This window comes from Arachis ipaensis, chromosome B03, assembly GCF_000816755.2.
Source record: "Arachis ipaensis cultivar K30076 chromosome B03, Araip1.1, whole genome shotgun sequence".
NCBI lineage: Eukaryota > Viridiplantae > Streptophyta > Magnoliopsida > Fabales > Fabaceae > Arachis > Arachis ipaensis.
The window spans coordinates 43,220,954-43,237,030 of NC_029787.2; positions in this window are offsets into that span (position 1 = coordinate 43,220,954).

Consider the following 16,077-nt stretch of genomic DNA (forward strand, 5'->3'; position numbering starts at 1 on the left):
GCAAGGAGAATGCTTGGTGACTTTACTGCACCTAATTCCAATTTACATGGAAGAAGCATCTCCATCCCTGCCATTGGAGCAAACAACTTTGAGCTGAAACCTCAGTTAGTTTCTCTGATGCAGCAGAACTGCAAGTTTCATGGACTTCCATCTAAAGATCCTTTTCAGTTCTTAACTGAATTCTTGCAGATACTGTTAAGACTAATGGAGTAGATCCTGAAGTCTACAGGCTCATGCTTTTCCCTTTTGCTGTAAGAGATAGAGCTAGAGTGTGGTTGGACTCTCAACCCAAAGACAGCCTGAACTCTTGGGATAAGCTGGTCACAGCTTTCTTAGCCAAGTTCTTTCCTCCTCAAAAGCTGAGCAAGCNACTTATTCAGTTTCTAAGATATTCATTCGCACTTCAACCTGAATGTGATGAACGTGACAATCATCATCATTCCCTATGAACACGTGCCTGACAACCACTTCCGTTCTACATTATATTGAATGAGTATCTCTTAGATCTCTTAATCAGAATCTTTGTGGTATAAGCTAGATTGATGGCGGCATTCATGAGAGTCCGGAAAGTCTAAACCTTGTCCGTGGTATTCCGAGTAGGACTCTGGGATTGAATGACTGTGACGAACTCCAAACTCGCGAGTGCTGGGCGTAGTGACAGACGCAAAAGGATAGTAAATTCTATTCCAGTATGATCGAGAACCTCCAAGATGATTAGCCATGCAGTGACAGCGCATCGGACCATTTTCACAGAGAGGAATAGGATGCAACCAACGACAAGGGTGATGCCTCCAGACAATTAGCCATGCTGTGACAGAGTTTGATAGTTTGGAATTTATAGTATATTCTCTTCTTTTTATCCTATTTGATTTTTAGTTGCTTGGGGACAAGCAACAATTTAAGTTTGGTGTTGTGATGAGCGGATAATTTATACACTTTTTGGCATTATTTTTAGTATGTTTTTAGTAGAATCTAGTTACTTTTAGGGATGTTTTCATTATTTTTTATGTTAAATTCACATTTTTGGACTTTACTATGAGTTTGTGTATTTTTCTGTGATTTCAGGTATTTTCTGGCTGAAATTGAGGGACTTGAGCAAAAATCAGATTCAGAGGTTGAAGAAGGACTGCTGATGCTGTTGGATTCTGACCTCCCTGCACTCAAAATGGATTTTCTGGAGCAATATATAATAGTCCATACTTTGCCCAAGTTTAGACGACGCAAACTGGCGTTCAACGCCATCTCTCTGCCTAATTCTGGCGTCCAGCGCCAGAAACAAGTTGCAAAGTGGAGTTCAACGCCCAAACTGGCACAAAAGCTGGCGTTTAACTCCAAGAATGACCTCTCCACATGTAGACTTCAAGCTCAGCCCAAGCACACACCAAGTGGGCCCCAGAAGTGGATTTATGCATCAATACTTACTTCTATAAACCCTAGTGACTAGTTTATTATAAATAGAACTTTTTATCATTGTATTCGGAGTCTTGGTTACTCCGGTTCCCCTCTGGGGCCGAGACCAATGAACTCCATTATCACTTATGTATTTTCAACGGTAGAGTTTCTGCACTCCATAGATTAAGGTGTGGAGCTCTGCTGTTCCTCAAGGATTAATGCAAAGTACTACTGTTTTCTATTCAATTCAACTTATTCAGTTTCTAAGATATTCATTCGCACTTCAACCTGAATGTGATGGACTGAGATTTACAAGGTGACCATAGCTTGCTTCATACCAACAATCTCCGTGGGATCGACCCTTACTCACGTAAGGTTTATTACTTGGACGACCCAGTGCACTTGCTGGTTAGTTATGCAAAGTTGTGAAGATATGTTTAGACCATGGTTCTGTGCATCCGTTTTTGGTGCCATCGCCAGGGAATCAATTTCGAACAATAATTCACAACCTGAGTAACAATTTCGCATATCAAGGTATCAAATTGCTCGGCTCTGCTATTTTTACCAGGATGTCGTCAACATATACCTCTACCGTCTTGCCGATGAGGTCATGGAAGACTCTGCTTATCAGCCTTTGGTAGTGGCCCCTGCGTTCTTCAGTCCGAAGGGCATTACCTTGAAGCAGTAGGTGCCCCCTGGTGTAATGAAGGTTGTCTTGTCCTCGTCAGGTCGGTGCATCGGGATTTGATTGTAGCTGGAATAGGCATCCATGAAGCTGATGAAACAATATCCCACTGCCGAGTCCACTAGGGTGTCAATGTTGGGGAGGGGAAAGGAGTCTTTTGGACATGCTTTGTTCAGGTCGGAGTAGTCTACACACATCCTCCATTTCCCACTGGCTTTCTTGACTAAGACAACATTGGATAGCCATGTTGAGTACTCGAGTTCCTTGATGAACCCTGCTTCTAGCAGTCCTGCTGTTTGCTTAGCGACTTCCTCCGCCCTTTCTTGTGACATCTTTCTTCGCCGCTGAGCTATTGGTTTGGCTTCGGACTTTATGGTTAGCCGGTGAGACATGACTTCGGGATCTAACCCTGGCATGTCTGATGGGGTCCATGCGAAGAGGTCGCTGTTTGCCCTTACGACTTCTATGAGGGGGCCTTTGAGTTCATGGGGTAGGTTTCTGTTAATGAAGGTAAATTGTTCTGCCGATTTCCCTATCTGGAATTTCTCCATGTCCCCTTCTGGTTCGGGTCTTGGTTTGTCCTCCATCCTGACGTCTAGATCTGATAGGAACACGCCAGCTGCCTTCTTGGATTCTTTCCTTAAGGAGAGACTGGCGCTGTCGCAGGCGACTGCCGTTTCTAGGTCTCCCCTTATGGAGCCGATCGTTCCCTTATCCGTTATAAACTTCATTGTTAGGAATTTGGTGCATATTACAGCTGAGAATTCATTGATAGTTTTCCTTCCTAGGATGATGTTATAGGCGGTGGAGTCTCTAAGGACTACGAAGTCTGCCATAACCGACTTCCTGGCGTCGCCAGTTCCTAGGCTGATTGGGAGAGAGATCGTCCCGTCGGGTTTGATGTAGTTATCACCAAGTCCCATGACTCCGTGTTGGTGACTTTTGAGGTCGGATTCCCTAAGTCCCATGGCGTCGAACACGTTCCTGAATAGGATGTTTGAGTTGGCTCCAGTGTCGACGAGGATGCGCCTAACTATCCCTGTTCCGACCATCGCTGTAACTACCATGGGGGGGTTTCGGGGAGGTCATCAAACCATTTGTCTTCCAGGCCGAATGATATCGTGGGGAGCCTCTCGCTGGTGGTGGGGCTGTCCGTCGAGATGAAGAGCACCCGGGAGTCCTTTCTTGCTGCCGACTTGGATTTAGGGGGAATATCTCGTCCGACTACAATGTTAACTACAAAAGCTGGGGGGGTTACTGGCATCCCCTAGGGGTTCTTGTCTTGGCTTGACAGCCCGGTTTCGGTCTTCCTCGGAGCGTTCCCTTTCTCGCCTCCTCGGCTCCCTGATGAGTCGGGAGAATTCACTCAGTTTCTCCCCTCTGATGGCCTGTTCCAAAGCATCCTTGAGGTCGAAGCAGTCTTGTGTTTTGTGACCAAACCCCTTGTGGTAATCGCAGTAAAGGCTTTTGTTACCTCCCGTTCTCTCCTTCAGGGGCCTAGGTCTGGATAGGATTCCTTTGTCTGTGATTTGCTGGTAGACTTCCACTATGGGCGCCGTAAGTGGCGTGTAGTTCGTGAACCTTCCTACCCGTGGTTGCTTGGGTAACTTGTTTAGGGTGCCGTCTGACAAACCCCAACTTGAGGGTTTATCTTGTGCTGATTTCAGGGGTTTTATCAATGATTCCACACACTTTCTATGTGAAAATACAAGATTTTGCATTCCTTCCCTAGTTTTGCCTCATGAATGAAAACATGCTTGTTTTGCACTAAAATAGATACATTTCTAATCTTCTCTTGATGCCATTCGATGCCGTGACTTGTGTGTTAAGTGGTTTCAGGATATAGAGTAGGAATAGGCCGAAAGAGAGAAGGAAGACGGGTACAAAGGAAGGAAGCATGAGGATTAAGCTTTGGAAATTTCCGCATGGGCGCGTGCGCGCACCTGGCGCGCCCGCGCGGATAGAGCAACGCGAAGCCAAAGCCAAGAGCCAAGTCACGAGCCGGCTTGAAAAGCGGCTAAGCCAGGATCTTCATGGGCGCGCACGCGTACATCACGCCTCCGCGCACATTACAAGACGTCTCAACGACGCGTACGCGTACCTTGCGCGTGCGCGCCGATTTGCGAACATGATTTTTAAGAAGTCACGTGACTTATGCGTGGAGGCAGTTAAGGATCCCACTTTTGGAGAAGCACCTTGGCGGGAAAAGCTTAAGAAGACCAAAGGAACAAGGGTTAAGGACACTTTCAGTTCATTTCTTCTAGATCTAGATATTTTCCTTTTTTTTGGGGAGAAGAGAGAGTTAGTTACATTTTTTGGGAGAAGAAGAGGGAGATTCCAAGCTTCACTAGGGTTCATCCTCATCTAATTTCTGAATTTTCAATGACTTTTTGGTGAGATACACTACAATTCTCACTCCACTTTGTTCATGTCATAGATTTTCTTCTCCAATTTCAAGTAGTAGATACAATTGATCAATTATCATAGATCTAGAATTCAACTTTGTAATTTTGGATTTCATCTCTATTTTGGATTTTCATTGCTACTCTTTGAGACTTGTTGTTAGATCTTTATGTTGCAATACTTTCAATTTGTGACTAACTCCTCATCGTTACAATGAATTCCATTTCCCCTTCATTGCATGACGCGTTCACAACCGAATCCGAGCTTAGCCCTTTTTGATCCGGAAATAGAACGAACTTTGTTTCACATTAGACAAGCTCGGAGGCGGCTAAGATTTGGAAAAGGTGAAGAAAGGTGAGACGGAACCACTCTATGAGTATTGGGAACGGTTTCGCAAACTACTAGATGCATGCCCTAATCACATGCTCGACACCCAAGTATTGCTTGGATACATATGTCAAGGGATGCGAGAGCAAGATAGAACCCTCTTGGACACTTCTAGCAATGGTTCTTTGTCCAAATATAAAACCGCGGAGGAGGCATGGCAACTCATTATTGACTTAGCCGAATCCAATCAACATATGAGGCGAAGAGTCAACTGTCCAAGGACCGTGAACGAGGTATCAACTAGTAGTGAAGCCACCGCTCTAACTCAATCCTTGAATGAGATGACATCCGTCTTGAGGCAACTCCAATTGAACCAACAACAACCACAACAACCTCAATCATATCAACAACATCCTCCACCACCTCAACAACACAACCAACAATTGGTCCCTCAAAGAGTATGTGGCATATGCTCTTGCTACTCTCACCACACGGATGAGTGCCCAAGCCTTCAAGAAGACAACACTTTGGCGGCTACCCATAATTTCTATGACCGCCCTAATCAAGGGTACTACCAAGGAAGTAATTCTAATCAAGGACATCCTTATCAAGGAGGAAGCTACAACCAAGGAAGTGGACACAATAATCAAAATTGGAAAGACAACCATCAACAAGGGAATAGGGATAACAACAACAATGGAGGAGGTCAAAGATGGAATAACAACTCGCAAAATTTCTCACAAAACCGACCATACAACTTACAAAATCAACCATACAATCAACAAAACCCACAAAGAAACTACCAAACATATCAACCACCACATCAAAGACCACCACCCAACCAACCACAAGCCCTTCAACTCACATATGCAACCACCCCCTCCAACCAAGATGAAACACTCCGGACCATTATCCAAGGCCAAAAGGAATTACAAAACACACTTGCTTCCGGCCTCACCGGCCTCACCTCTACACTACAAGCTCTTCTTGCACGTATGGACACACCATCGACCTCTACTCCTCAACCCCCAATCCAAAGTGTCATTCTCTCTCAACCTCAACCAAATCCAAAAGGGGGCATCAATGCCATCACCCTTAGATCCGGTACACAACTAAAAGAAAAGGAAGCAAAGGACCCAAGTCCTATCACAACCGCCCAAGAGGAAGAGAGAATAGATATAGAAGAGGTAGTGGAAGAGGAGGTAGAGGAAGAGGAGACACCACAAGCCATAGTTGAGGATGAAGCCCAACCAACAAGGGAGACAACCAAGACCAAAAGAACCTTGGAAGAAGGAATTGCTCAACCACTTCCATTTCCAACACTTGCAAAGAAAGCTAAAAAGCGCATGGAACTCGACCCCAAAATGGTAGAAATGTTCAAGAAATTTGAGGTAACCATCCCCCTCTTTGATGCCATCCATCAAGTTCCTAGATATGCCAAATTCCTCAAAGATTTATGCATAAACAAGGATAGAATTCTTGAATTGGAAACCATCCCGTTGGGGAGTTCTATTTCCGCTTTGATGGGAACATTACCGGAGAAGTGTGATGACCCGGGCCCTTGTATGGTCACTTGCACCGTCAATGGAGTTCAATTTAGAGATTGCATGTGTGACCTCGGAGCATGTGTTAGCATCATGCCGCTCTCCGTTTATCGGGTATTGAACTTGCCCCCACTAAAAAGGTCGACAGCAAGATTTGTCCTAGCGGATAAAAGCATAATAACCGTAGCGGGTGTTGCGGAAGATGTATTGGTGAATATAAAAGGGTTGGTGTTTCCGATTGACTTCTATGTCCTTGAAATGCCGTCAAGCGAAACCGAAAGAGCATCATCTATCCTACTTGGAAGGCCATTCTTAAGGACTTCTAGATTTAAACCGAAAGCTACCCGTGATAATTGCTCAAGAGTTAACTCCTCAACAAGAAGAAAAATTGCTGAATGTATTGAGGAAAAACAAAAGGGCAATTGGGTGGAGTTTGGCGGATCTAGTGGGAATAAGCTCCCAAGTATGCGAGCACCGCATATTTCTTGAAGAAGGAGCAAGACCGGTCTGACAACCTCAAAGGAGACTTAACCCAACCATTCTTGAGGTGGTGAAGAAAGAAGTCACTAAGCTACTTGAAGCGGACATCATCTACCCTATCTCGGATAGCGAATGGATAAAATTGACACAAGCCCCTATTGTACGAGGACCCAATTGGACTCAACCCTTTGAAATCATGTGTGATGCTTCGAATTATGCGATAGGAGCCGCGTTAGCACAACGCGAGGGTAAGATCCCCTATGTCATAGCTTATGCTTCCAAAACATTAGACGGAGCCCAATCCAACTACACTACTACCGAAAAGGAACTTCTAGCTATCGTTTTTGCTTTGGACAAGTTCCGAGCCTATCTTCTTGGTTCCAAGGTAGTAGTATATTCGGATCACGCGGCACTAAAGTACTTGTTGGCAAAAAAGGAATCAAAACCGAGATTAATTCGTTGGGTGCTCTTATTACAAGAATTTGACTTGGAAATCAAAGATAGGAGCGGTGCCCAAAACCTAGTGGCGGATCATTTAAGTCGCCTCGAACACACAAAAGGCGACACCACTCCTATCAATGATTCCTTTCCTTTAGATGCTTTGCATGCAATCTCGGAAGTGGTTCCTTGGTATGCCCCAATAGCAAACTATTTGGTTTCACGCACTTTCCCTCCCAATCTCAACAAACACAAAAAGGATAAGCTGAAAAGCGAATCCAAATACTATATTTGGGATGATCCCTATTTGTGGAGGTGTGGAGTGGACCAAATAGTGCGACGGTGCATACCGCAAACCGAATTCCAAGCAATCTTGGACGCTTGCCATGCTTCCGAAGGAGGTGGTCACTACGGGCCCCAAAGAACGGCAAGAAAAATCCTTGATTGCGGATTTTGGTGGCCAACTCTTCTCAAAGATGCTTCCCTCTATTGCAAATCTTGTCCCCAATGTATTAGGTTTGGAGATATTTCCAAGAAGGACGAAATTCCCCAACAAAATATGCTTTTTTGCGAAATCTTTGACGTATGGGGAATCGACTTCATGGGACCATTTCCAAATTCCAATGGCTTTCTCTACATCTTGTTAGCCGTCGATTATGTGTCAAAATGGGTTGAGGCAATCCCCACCCGAACGGATGACGCTAATATTGTGTATTCTTTTGTGAGGAACAACATCATTTGTCGCTTTGGCGCCCCAAGAGCAATCATAAGTGACCAAGGATCCCACTTTTGCAACAAAAGAATAGACGGCCTCATGAGAAAATATGGCATCATCCACAAAGTCGCCACGGCCTACCACCCTCAGACAAACGGCCAAGCCGAAGTCTCTAACCGGGAAATCAAGTATGTGCTGGAAAGGATTGTAAAGCCGAATAGGAAAGATTGGAGCATTAAACTCTCCGATGCACTATGGGCCTATCGAACGGCCTACAAGACACCTTGTACATAGACACTTGACTTCATGTTTGTACATAGACACTCCCCTTCATTTGTTGACTTCCTTGATAGTTTACCAAGTAAAATGCCCTGCTATAATGCTTAAGTGGCTGTATGGGGGGGGGGTTTTGAAATGTCAAAAGTGGTGTAAACACTTGCAAATTTAGAAAAAAAAACCACCCTTCTGCGCATGCGCGCACCTGGCGCGTACGCGCCGTTCTGGCACTCAACGATCATCTACGCGGACGCGCACCGTGCACGGACGCATGGATTGCGAATCATAGCCCCCATACATTTATCCGAGAGTTGCGCCCACACCATGCCAGGGCTATGCCTGAAGCACAGGAAGCTCGCGCGCACGCGCGCATGGCGCATACAAGGTATTATACTAGGCTCCCTCTTAGTCCATTAATCTCTTGTAGTTCTTATTCATTTAGTTGCACCATCTTTTAGGTAGCTTCTTTCTTCTTTTCTCTTCTCTCTTCCCCCTTTCTCTAGTTACTTCCTTCTTTCTTCTTTGTTCTTCATGAGCACTTAGGTCCCAAACTCACTTACATGAGTAGATGAATGGTGTTGCTTACTTTTCCTGCACTCAATATGCATTATAATCATTAATAATGGATTGTGGAAAGTTACATTGCTCTCAATTTCACATAATCACATACTACTTGAGGGATGCACACCAAGTGTTCGATGAAAGGCACACTTGAATTTTGGACTTCTTGTGACTACCTTACCTCTCAACCAATCACTTTTGAGTGCATCCCCACTTTCCACAAACCATTCATCCCCATTTATGGTCCCCAAGGGTGTGTGTTTCTCATGCTTCTTCCTTGCATGCTTAAACTACCCTTGCACCACATGAAAATTATTTGCCTTGCTCTTCACACATTATCCTAGTTACATGTTGCAGCTGTCATGTAACAAAGATACCCATATTTTATGGCATAACTTTCATTACATAGCGCTCATGTACCTCCACTTCCTTGGGTTTGATATTTTCCTTTCTTGCTTCCACAGGATGGTCATCAAAAAGGACAACGGGAAAGGCCCCAAGAAGCCAGCTTCCAATAAAGCACGCCAAGAACTAACGGCCAGGCCCCTCCTGAAGAAGACCAAGGGCCCCGTTGACGTTCTAGAGAAGGACAACCCTCCTAAGGATTCAAACAAGTTTCCCAACCGTTACTGCGAACTTGTCTACTCCAGAATTATTGAAAGGAATTACCATCCGGAACCCCTCCTAGTCTTACCGGCTCACCTCAGTCCGATTGTGATGCCACACATTGACCGGAGGAAATGGAGGTTCCTATTGAGGCAACCAACGGAGGCCAATCTCTCATGGGTGGTGGAATTCTACTCCAACTTCCACTCACCTCATCTCACATCAATATTTGTGCGCCGAAAACAAGTGTTAGTCACAGTGGAAACCATCCGAGAAGTCCTTGGGATTGCACCGTCCACGGATGCATATGATGCCTACCAAGAAGTCTTGGCTACATGCGTTGACCGCGCATTCGATTGGAGCGCGATCCTCCGCGTCATTGCTTTACCCGACGCATCTTGGATCCGGGGGACCATTAAGCGAAGACCCAAGGGTTTAGATGTCCGCCACCTCACTCAAGAAGCCACGGCATGGGCCCAAATTCTAGCTCACTACGTGCTCCCAAGCACCCATGGGTCATCCATCACCGCCGAGCTTGCCCTATTGATATGGTGCATCTTGACTGAGAAACCGGTCGACGCCCCGCGTGCCATCCGCCAATCCATGGGGCGCATTCATGCCAAGGGAAATCTACCATTCCCCGCTTTAGTGACGGCATTAGTTGCGAAAGCCGGCGTCAACCGGGAGACTAAAGATAGGCGAACCTCAATACCGGTCGATGGTGATATCATTCCGACCAAGAGATGCCTCAAGCCTCCGGAAGTCACCAAGGACATTGAACTACCCACACCAACTGGCCACGCTACCACTTCATCTACATCACAAAAATCGGCCGCCCAACGCCTTGAAGACCTTCACAACAAATTAGACCGTTATGAGAGGCGTAACCAACGCCGCTATGCTCATGTGAAGAAGCTTCTAAGCATACTCACCCCACCTATGGAGGAACCCGATATCTCCACCTCCACCGCAACTTCAAGCGGAGATAGCAATGGTGTTGGAGATATGGCACACTCGGAGCTCCACCACCCACTGCGCCTAACCTCTAGCACGGAGGACCGTGCTAAGTTTTAAGTGTGGGGAGGTCGGCCGACCGATCTCCGTAGGTAACATCTGAATAAATCTGAATAAATTAGGATAGGTTGCATGATTAGGTCTTAGTTGTCACCATTCGCATGATAAGCCTGCTTGGTTGGAACAATGAAATTCTCTCTTAAGAAACCAACACTTTGGGACAACCGTGGCATTGCAAATTTTAAATGCTTTGATGCCAAAGTTGCATGAAGAATTATATTTTGGAACATGGTTTTGAGCTAAGAGCACAAGCTTGTGAGATTTGAGCCTAATGGTGTGGTTACATCTTATAACCACTTATTTTTCCTTCTTGTGTGCATTATTCTCCTTCTATGATTGTGATCTTTGATTTGTTTGACTCTTTATGTCCATTATTTGGTGTATTCATGCATTTATATGATTGAGGCCATCATTTCATTAGCTCACTCACCCAAACGGCCCTACCTTCTATCTTCCTTTGTTAGCCAAACTTGAGCCTACGATTAACCCACTTTGTTCTTAATTTAGCACATTACAAGCCTTAAAGCGGAAAACAATAAAAGTCCTTATTTGGATCTTTGATTAGCTTAGGCTAGTGTGTGTGAGTATCATTCAAGTGTGGGAACCTTGGGGCATTGGGTGGATAAAAGGGTATTTTGTATTATTATTGAAATATTGGGAATTGGGTACATACTCATGAATTGATCAAATGTAAAAACTTATGCATTGACGCTCTTGTATAAAAAAAAATGAGAAAAACAAAAGAACAAAAGAAAAAAAGAAGAACAATATGGAAAGGAAAAAATATATAGAAAAAAGAAAGGAAAGAAAAAAAAAAGGGGACAAAATACCCCAAAGTGAAACCCAAGAGGAATCAATGCATAAGTATTGTGAAACGAAAAGAAAATGCATGAGTATGTGGAAAAGTGAGGAATGGGTAGTTAGGATAGTACTTAATTGTATAGGTCATTATATAGGTTAGGTGGGAAAGTTTAAGTTAATCAAGGATTCAAATCCTAAGCCCACTAACCATATACGACCCTACCTTGACCCTAACCCCATTACAACCTAGGAAAAGACCTCATGATAATTGTATGCATGCATTGAACAATTGTTGATTGTTAGATGAAAAGCAAATCTTGGAAAGCATGATTAGGGGAGAATTGAGAGAATAAACCCCAAACACTGAGTGATTAGAGTGCAAACACTTCCGGTGAGGGTTCGATGCTCAATCCTTTGATTCCCGGCTCTCGCGAGCATTCCTCATGCAAGGTTGCACATATTGCATTTGATGCTTAGAAAGTGGCAAGCCCTATGCTTTGACCACCATCATTGTACCCCATGTGCTTGCATATGTCCTAAGAAGATTAATTTGCTCCCAACCAAGTGGATAGTGGCACTAGTCATAGTTGCATGCATATAAGTAGGTTACACTTCATGAGTCTTATAATTTTGCAATCCCTCGGTCTTCTGTGTTTCTTTGTATTTCTCTAAGCATGAGGACATGCTAGGATCTAAGTGTGGGGAGGTTGACAAACCCCAACTTGAGGGTTTATCTTGTGCTGATTTCAGGGGTTTTATCAATGATTCCACACACTTTCTATGTGAAAATACAAGATTTTGCATTCCTTCCCTAGTTTTGCCTCATGAATGAAAACATGCTTGTTTTGCACTAAAATAGATACATTTCTAATCTTCTCTTGATGCCATTCGATGTCGTGACTTGTGTGTTAAGTGGTTTCAGGATATAGAGTAGGAATGGGCCGAAAGAGAGAAGGAAGACGGGTACAAAGGAAGGAAGCATGAGGATTAAGCTTTGGAAATTTCCGCATGGGCGCGTGCGCGCACCTGGCGCGCCCGCGCGGATAGAGCAATGCGAAGCCAAAGCCAAGAGCCAAGTCACGAGCCGGCTTGAAAAGCGGCTAAGCCAGGATCTTCATGGGCGCGCACGCGTACATCACGCCTCCGCGCACATTACAAGACGTCTCAACGACGCGTACGCGTACCTTGCGCGTGCGCGCCGATTTGCGAACATGATTTTTAAGAAGTCACGTGACTTAGGCGTGGAGGCAGTTAAGGATCCCACTTTTGGAGAAGCACCTTGGCGGGAAAAGCTTAAGAAGACCAAAGGAACAAGGGTTAAGGACACTTTCAGTTCATTTCTTCTAGATCTAGATATTTTCCTTTTTTTTGGGGAGAAGAGAGAGTTAGTTACATTTTTTGGGAGAAGAAGAGGGAGATTCCAAGCTTCACTAGGGTTCATCCTCATCTAATTTCTGAATTTTCAATGACTTTTTGGTGAGATCCACTACAATTCTCACTCCACTTTGTTCATGTCATAGATTTTCTTCTCCAATTTCAAGTAGTAGATACAATTGATCAATTCTCATAGATCTAGAATTCAACTTTGTAATTTTGGATTTCATCTCTATTTTGGATTTTCATTGCTACTCTTTGAGACTTGTTGTTAGATCTTTGTGTTGCAACACTTTCAATTTGACTTTTCTTCTCATTTTACTATGACTTTCCTTCTTGCTCATCACATGTTTGATAAAATGACAACACTATCCATGGAGTAGAATTTTCACACTTGGCATAGGGTTTGGTCTTTGGAAGAAGTTGAATAGTTGTATCAATAGTTGATTTGGAATTAGGGATTAAGCACACTCTTTTTGCTTTGGACAACTACTTTAACCGCTCAGTCTCAAGCTTTTTACTTGACACCTTCACGCCACAAGCACATGGTTAGGGACAGCTTGGTTTAGCTGGTTGATAAACCACTATTTTATGGTTTATCTTGTGCTCAATTGAGTGGATTTTATCAACTCTTTACCAACTTATTCATAATATTTGCATGGTTTTATATTTCCTTCCTGATTTTGTGCTATGATTGAAAACATGCTTCTTTGATCTTATAATTGCTTATTATTAATCCTCACTTATTACCATTAGATGCCTTGATATGTGTGTTAAGTGCTTTCAGAGATTATAGGGCAGGAATGGCTTGGAGGATGGAAAAGAAGCATGCAAAAGTGGAAGGAATACAAGAAGTTGGAGAAATTGCTAAGCTGTCCAGCCTGACCTCTTCACACTCAAACGGCTATAAATTTAGCTACAGAGGTCCAAACGATGCGGTTTCAGTTGCATTGGAAAGCTAACATCCGGGGCTTCGATTTGATATATAATATGCCATAGTTACCCTGACGCTAGGCGACGCGACCGCGTGCTCCATGCGGCCGCGTCGCAGTGACAGAAATCAGCGTGTTGAATTCTTCTCCAGCGATTTCTGGGCTGTTTTCGACCCAGTTTGCGGCCCAGAAAATACAAATTAGAGGCTATAAAGTGGGGGAATCCATTCATTCATGGCAAGCTTTCACATTCACAATTTTAGGAGTAGATGTAGTTTTTAGAGGGAGAGGTTCACTCCTCTCTCTTAGGATTAGGATTTAGGACTTCTCTTAGTTTTAGGAGTGACTCTCAATCCCAGGTTCAATGTTCTTTTACTTTATATTTATCTCTTACTTTCAGATATTTTAATGCTTATATTAGTTATGTTACCTATTTGGCTTATGCTACATTCATGTTATGATTTTCTTTGAATTAATATTATTTGAGGTATTTCAGTTATTATTGCTTTCTTTTATTTACATGATTAGTGCTTCCCATCTAAAGGCATTTTTATTCCAGTAGATTTACTTTTTCCCTTTTGGTTTTGGTTAAGAAATCAGTAACTCAGGAGTTATCCAATTCAACAGCATAATTGTTATCTTGCCAATTGAATTGAACTTCAATAATCCCAATCTTTTCTTAGGAAATAAATAGGATTCGAAGATCAAACTAATTAATCCCTTGACTTTCCTTTGCTCTAGCAAAGGTTAACTAAGTGGAATTAAGATTCGACTTTCATTGTTATTGATAAGAATAACTAAGTCTGGACTTCCAATTTCTCATACCTTGCCCAAAAGTTTGTTTTACAGTATTTATTTATTTTTAATTGCCATTTAAATTATTTGTCATATAACATATTCCCACCTTACTTCCAAAACCCCAATTTACAAACTCATAACCAATAATAAGAACATACCTCCCTGCAGTTCCTTGAGAAGACGACCCGAGGTTTAAATACTCGGTTATCAATTTTAAAGGGGTTTGTTACTTGTGACAACCAAAACGTTTGCACGAAAGGGATTTTTGTTGGTTTAGAAACTATATCTACAACGCGACTGTTTTTATGACATTCTTTACTGGCAAAAATCCTGATCGTCAGGAGGTCCCGAGCGGGCGTGGAGCACGTGTGGGCAACGTCGGAGGGCGGACGGAGCAGGGGGGTGGCCACCTGCAAGGACACTCCAACGATCAAGTCAGAGTCCGTACTGGGGGTGGCAGAATTAGGTGAGGGTGTGACGTACCTTGGGGGGAGAGCTGTCCTCTCCCCTTATATACCGTGCTGGGTGGGCCTAGTGGTGGCCTAGCCCATTAGTTGAGGTGTCGAGCTGTCTCCTTCCACGTGTGCGGGTCGTCCGTACTTAAGGTCGGTACTCCAGATACCGACCCTGGGGATTCCGACCCGAATGGTGGCAGGCTCAGCGTGGTTAGTTGGATCCTCGGGTCAAGCGTGGCCAACCGACCCGTAGGGATTTGTTACAATTTTTGGGCCTGGGTGGGGCGGTGCCCCGACCCGACGACTTCTTGGGCTGGGCTAACAGCCCGTAACAGTATGTATGTGAGGATGAGGACAAAAGAAATGAAATGCTGAGACAAGAAAAGATATGGAACCAAATAGTGGGCAGCCATGATGTTAATTTTTTACATAGTACCAATTAATTTGTTAATTGTTATTTCTTTTAATTTTTAGGTTTAAATATTGATTTGCAAACTTTTAATGATGATGAAGATGTTGAAGGTGATCAAGAATAAGGGTTGAAGATCCTTTTATATCTAATATTGTAATTTTTTTATTATGGTGTTAAATTTGTAATGATCTAATAATTTTTTTTTTAATTTCAACTTATTTTAGCTAATGACATTGTATGAATTTTATGTTTGTATTTTAATTTATCTATGAATTTTAAATTTTTGTCTTAATTTATATATGAAAAAGTAAAAATTAAAATATTTAATAATTATAGGGGTGGGGCGGGTACCCGCAAGGGCGGGTTCGGATTCTATAATTTACTACCCGCGGGTAGTGATGGGGTGGTAGTATATGAGTAACAGGACGGCGGGGCGGGGTCAGGTAGGGCAAAAATCCTCCCATACCCGTCCCACTGCCACCCCTACATACACCCCAAGGAGCATCCGGTTCCGGCACACAGCAATATCCTCCACATTTGTCAGCGTTGAACTTGGAAACCATTGCCGAACAGCGAGAGATGGGGGAGACGTATGTGGGTCAGGGTCTGCATGATGGATCCGGTTTGGCAGAATTTTGTCTCAGCCAATCATTCGAGAGTAAGAAAGAAGCCGTGCTGAGTGTGAAGGATTACAGCATCCGGCGTGGAGTTAAGTACCGGGTGATGAAATCGAACCATTTGAAATACCAAGGGAAGTGCAAGGAGTTTGGAAAAGGGTGCACGTGGATGATCCGTATCGACACA